This window comes from Symphalangus syndactylus, chromosome 9, assembly GCF_028878055.3.
Source record: "Symphalangus syndactylus isolate Jambi chromosome 9, NHGRI_mSymSyn1-v2.1_pri, whole genome shotgun sequence".
Taxonomy (NCBI): Eukaryota; Metazoa; Chordata; class Mammalia; order Primates; family Hylobatidae; genus Symphalangus; species Symphalangus syndactylus.
In genome coordinates, this window is record NC_072431.2 from 1,297,648 (window position 1) to 1,303,979 (window position 6,332).

General features: G+C 37.9%; 2 pseudogenes; both read left to right on the top strand.

Moving 5' to 3' along the window:
* Window positions 1-852: 852 nt before the first annotated feature.
* LOC129490873 (uncharacterized) lies at window positions 853-939 on the top strand (annotated as a pseudogene).
* Window positions 940-3,556: 2,617 nt separating this feature from the next.
* LOC129490874 (uncharacterized) lies at window positions 3,557-3,643 on the top strand (annotated as a pseudogene).
* The last annotated feature ends 2,689 nt before the right edge of the window (window positions 3,644-6,332 follow it).

Here is a 6,332-nt window from a genome sequence, read left to right on the forward strand (position 1 = left end):
ACTCTGTTAGCTGAATGCTCAGATCAGAAAGAAGTTTCACAGAATGCTTCTGTGTAGTTTATATTTGAATATATTCCTTTTTCCACTACTACGCTCTTAGCGCTCCAAATGTCCAGTTGCATTTTCTACAGAAAGAGTGTTCAGATCTGCTCAATCAAAAGTATGGTTTAACTCTGTTAGCTGAATGCACAGATCAGAAAGAAGTTTCACCGAATGATTCTGTGTAGTTTATATTTGAAGACATTCCTTTTTCCACTATTACCCTCTTAGCGCTCCGAATCTCCACTTGCATTGTCTACAAAATGAGTGTTTCATAACTGCTCAATCAAAAATATGTTTTATCTCTGTTAACTGAATTTACAGATCAGTAATAAGTTTCACAGAATGCATCTGTGTAGTTTTTATTTGAAGATATTCTTTTTCCCAATGTAGGCCTCTTAGCGCTTAGCATGTCCAATTGCAGTTTCTACAGAAAGAGTGTTTCAGAACGGCTCAATCAAAAGTAAGGTTCAACTCTGTTAGTTGAATGCACAGAACAGAAAGAATTTTCACAGAATGCTACTGTGTAGTTTATATTTGAATATATTCCTTTTTCCACTATTACCCTCTTAGCGCTCCGAATGTCCACTTGCATTTTCTACAGAAAGAGTGTTCAGAACTGCGCAATCAAAAGTATGGTTTAACTCTGTTAGCTTAATGAACATATCAGAAATAAGTTTCACGCAATGCTTCTGTGTAGTTTTTATTTGAAGATATTATTTTTCCCAATAGAGGCCTCTTAGCGCTCAGAATGTCCAATTGCAGTTTCTACAGAAAGAGTGTTTCAGAAAGGCTCAATCAGAAGTAAGGTTCAGATCGATGATGAGTCCTCCAAAAAAAACATTCCTTGGAAAAGCTGAACAAAATGAGTGAAAACTCATACCGTCGTTCTCGCCATCCCCATCAAGCTACCAATGACTTTCTTCACAGAATTGGAAAAAACTACTTTAAAGTTCATATGGAACCAAAAAAGAGCCCGCATCGCCAATTCAATCCTAAGCCAAAAGAACAAAGCTGGAGGCATCACGCTACCTGACTTTAAACTATACTACAAGGCTATAGTATCCAAAACAGCATGGTACTGGTACCACAACAGAGACATAGATCAATGGAACAGAACAGAGCCCTCAGAAATGATGCCGCATAGCTACAACTATCTGATCTTTGACAAACCTGACAAAAACAAGAAATGGGGAAAGGATTCCCTATTTAATAAATGGTGCTGGGAAAACTGGCTAGCCATATGTAGAAAGCTGCAACTGGATCCCTTCCTTACACCTTATACCAAAATTAATTCAAGATGGATTAAAGACTTATATGTTAGACCTAAAACCATTAAAATCCTACAAGAAAACCTAGGCAATACCATTCAGGACATAGGCGTGGGCAAGGACTTCATGTCTAAAACACCAAAAGCAATGGCAACAAAAGCCAAAATCGACAAATGGGATCTCATTAAACTAAAGAGCTTCTGCACAGCAAAAGAAACTATCATCAGAGTGAACAGGCAACCTACACAATGGGAGAAAATTTTTGCAACCTACTCATCTGACAAAGGGCTAATATCCAGAATCTACAATGAACTCAAACAAATTTACAAGAAAAAAACAAACAACCCCATCAAAAAGTGGGCAGAGGACATGAACAGACACTTCTCAAAAGAAGACATTTATGCAGCCAAAAAACACATGAAGAAATGCTCCTCATCACTGGCCATCAGAGAAATGCAAATCAAAACCACAGTGAGATACCATCTCACACCAGTTAGAATGGCCATCATTAAAAAATCAGGAAACAACAGGTGCTGGAGAGGATGTGGAGAAATAGGAACACTTTTACACTGTTGGTGGGACTGTAAACTAGTTCAACCATTGTGGAAGTCAGTGTGGCGATTCCTCAGGGATCTCGAACTAGAAATACCATTTGACCCAGCCATCCCATTACTGGGTATATACCCAAAGGACTATAAATCATGCTGCTATAAAGACACATGCACACGTATGTTTATTGCGGCACTATTCACAATAGCAAAGAGTTGGAACCAACCCAAATGTCCAACAACGATAGACTGGATTAAGAAAATGTGGCACATATAGACCATGGAATACTATGCAGCCATAAAAAATGATGAGTTCGTGTCCTTTGTAGGGAGATGGATGAAACTGGAAAACATCATTCTCAGTAAACTATCGCAAGGACAAAAAACCAAACACCGCATGTTCTCACTCATAGGTGGGAATTGAACAATGAGAACTCATGGACACAGGAAGGGGAACATCACGCTCCGGGGACTGTTGTGGGGTGGGGGGAGGGGGGAGGGACAGCATTAGGAGATACACCTAATGCTAAATGACGAATTAATGGGTGCAGGAAATCAACATGGCACATGGATACATATGTAACAAACCTGCACATTGTGCACATGTACCCTAAAACCCTAAAGTATAATAAAAAAAAAAAAAAAAAAAAAAAAAAAAAAAAAAAGTAATGTTCAACTCTGTTAGTTGAATGCACAGAACAGAAAGAAGTTTCATACAATGCTTCTGTGTAGTTTATATTTGAACATATTCTTTTTTCCACTATTACCCACTTAGCGCTACGAATGTCCAGTTGCATTTTCTACAGACAGAGTGTTTCAAAACTGCTCAATCAAAAGTATGGTTTACCTCTGTTAGCTGAATGCTCAGATCAGAAAGAAGTTTCACAGAATGCTTCTGTGTAGTTTATATTTGAATATATTCCTTTTTCCACTACTACGCTCTTAGCGCTCCAAATGTCCAGTTGCATTTTCTACAGAAAGAGTGTTCAGATCTGCTCAATCAAAAGTATGGTTTAACTCTGTTAGCTGAATGCACAGATCTGAAGGAAGTTTCACCGAATGATTCTGTGTAGTTTATATTTGAAGACATTCCTTTTTCCACTATTACCCTCTTAGCGCTCCGAATCTCCACTTGCATTTTCTACAAAAAGAGTGTTTCATAACTGCTCAATCAAAAATATGTTTTATCTCTGTTAACTGAATTTACAGATCAGAAATAAGTTTCACAGAATGCATCTGTGTAGTTTTTATTTGAAGATATTCTTTTTCCCAATGTAGGCCTCTTAGCGCTTATCATGTCCAATTGCAGTTTCTACAGAAAGACTGTTTCAGAACGGCTCAATCAAAAGTAAGGTTCAACTCTGTTAGTTGAATGCACAGAACAGAAAGAATTTTCACAGAATGCTACTGTGTAGTTTATATTTGAATATATTCCTTTTTCCACTATTACCCTCTTAGCGCTCCGAATGTCCACTTGCATTTTCTACAGAAAGAGTGTTCAGAACTGCGCAATCAAAAGTATGGTTTAACTCTGTTAGCTTAATGAACATATCAGAAATAAGTTTCACGCAATGCTTCTGTGTAGTTTTTATTTGAAGATATTATTTTTCCCAATAGAGGCCTCTTAGCGCTCAGAATGTCCAATTGCAGTTTCTACAGAAAGAGTGTTTCAGAAAGGCTCAATCAGAAGTAAGGTTCAGATCGATGATGAGTCCTCCAAAAAAAACATTCCTTGGAAAAGCTGAACAAAATGAGTGAAAACTCATACCGTCGTTCTCGCCATCCCCATCAAGCTACCAATGACTTTCTTCACAGAATTGGAAAAAACTACTTTAAAGTTCATATGGAACCAAAAAAGAGCCCGCATCGCCAATTCAATCCTAAGCCAAAAGAACAAAGCTGGAGGCATCACGCTACCTGACTTTAAACTATACTACAAGGCTATAGTATCCAAAACAGCATGGTACTGGTACCACAACAGAGACATAGATCAATGGAACAGAACAGAGCCCTCAGAAATGATGCCGCATAGCTACAACTATCTGATCTTTGACAAACCTGACAAAAACAAGAAATGGGGAAAGGATTCCCTATTTAATAAATGGTGCTGGGAAAACTGGCTAGCCATATGTAGAAAGCTGCAACTGGATCCCTTCCTTACACCTTATACCAAAATTAATTCAAGATGGATTAAAGACTTATATGTTAGACCTAAAACCATTAAAATCCTACAAGAAAACCTAGGCAATACCATTCAGGACATAGGCGTGGGCAAGGACTTCATGTCTAAAACACCAAAAGCAATGGCAACAAAAGCCAAAATCGACAAATGGGATCTCATTAAACTAAAGAGCTTCTGCACAGCAAAAGAAACTATCATCAGAGTGAACAGGCAACCTACACAATGGGAGAAAATTTTTGCAACCTACTCATCTGACAAAGGGCTAATATCCAGAATCTACAATGAACTCAAACAAATTTACAAGAAAAAAACAAACAACCCCATCAAAAAGTGGGCAGAGGACATGAACAGACACTTCTCAAAAGAAGACATTTATGCAGCCAAAAAACACATGAAGAAATGCTCCTCATCACTGGCCATCAGAGAAATGCAAATCAAAACCACAGTGAGATACCATCTCACACCAGTTAGAATGGCCATCATTAAAAAATCAGGAAACAACAGGTGCTGGAGAGGATGTGGAGAAATAGGAACACTTTTACACTGTTGGTGGGACTGTAAACTAGTTCAACCATTGTGGAAGTCAGTGTGGCGATTCCTCAGGGATCTCGAACTAGAAATACCATTTGACCCAGCCATCCCATTACTGGGTATATACCCAAAGGACTATAAATCATGCTGCTATAAAGACACATGCACACGTATGTTTATTGCGGCACTATTCACAATAGCAAAGAGTTGGAACCAACCCAAATGTCCAACAACGATAGACTGGATTAAGAAAATGTGGCACATATAGACCATGGAATACTATGCAGCCATAAAAAATGATGAGTTCGTGTCCTTTGTAGGGAGATGGATGAAACTGGAAAACATCATTCTCAGTAAACTATCGCAAGGACAAAAAACCAAACACCGCATGTTCTCACTCATAGGTGGGAATTGAACAATGAGAACTCATGGACACAGGAAGGGGAACATCACGCTCCGGGGACTGTTGTGGGGTGGGGGGAGGGGGGAGGGACAGCATTAGGAGATACACCTAATGCTAAATGACGAATTAATGGGTGCAGGAAATCAACATGGCACATGGATACATATGTAACAAACCTGCACATTGTGCACATGTACCCTAAAACCCTAAAGTATAATAAAAAAAAAAAAAAAAAAAAAAAAAAAAAAAAAAGTAATGTTCAACTCTGTTAGTTGAATGCACAGAACAGAAAGAAGTTTCATACAATGCTTCTGTGTAGTTTATATTTGAACATATTCTTTTTTCCACTATTACCCACTTAGCGCTACGAATGTCCAGTTGCATTTTCTACAGACAGAGTGTTTCAAAACTGCTCAATCAAAAGTATGGTTTACCTCTGTTAGCTGAATGCTCAGATCAGAAAGAAGTTTCACAGAATGCTTCTGTGTAGTTTATATTTGAATATATTCCTTTTTCCACTACTACGCTCTTAGCGCTCCAAATGTCCAGTTGCATTTTCTACAGAAAGAGTGTTCAGATCTGCTCAATCAAAAGTATGGTTTAACTCTGTTAGCTGAATGCACAGATCTGAAGGAAGTTTCACCGAATGATTCTGTGTAGTTTATATTTGAAGACATTCCTTTTTCCACTATTACCCTCTTAGCGCTCCGAATCTCCACTTGCATTTTCTACAAAAAGAGTGTTTCATAACTGCTCAATCAAAAATATGTTTTATCTCTGTTAACTGAATTTACAGATCAGAAATAAGTTTCACAGAATGCATCTGTGTAGTTTTTATTTGAAGATATTCTTTTTCCCAATGTAGGCCTCTTAGCGCTTATCATGTCCAATTGCAGTTTCTACAGAAAGACTGTTTCAGAACGGCTCAATCAAAAGTAAGGTTCAACTCTGTTAGTTGAATGCACAGAACAGAAAGAATTTTCACAGAATGCTACTGTGTAGTTTATATTTGAATATATTCCTTTTTCCACTATTACCCTCTTAGCGCTCCGAATGTCCACTTGCATTTTCTACAGAAAGAGTGTTCAGAACTGCGCAATCAAAAGTATGGTTTAACTCTGTTAGCTTAATGAACATATCAGAAATAAGTTTCACACAATGCTTCTGTGTAGTTTTTATTTGAAGATATTATTTTTCCCAATAGAGGCCTCTTAGCGCTCAGAATGTCCAATTGCAGTTTCTACAGAAAGAGTGTTTCAGAACGGCTCAATCAAAAGTAAGGTTCAACTCTGTTAGTTGAATGCACAGAACAGAAAGAAGTTTCATACAATGCTTCTGTGTAGTTTATATTTGAACAT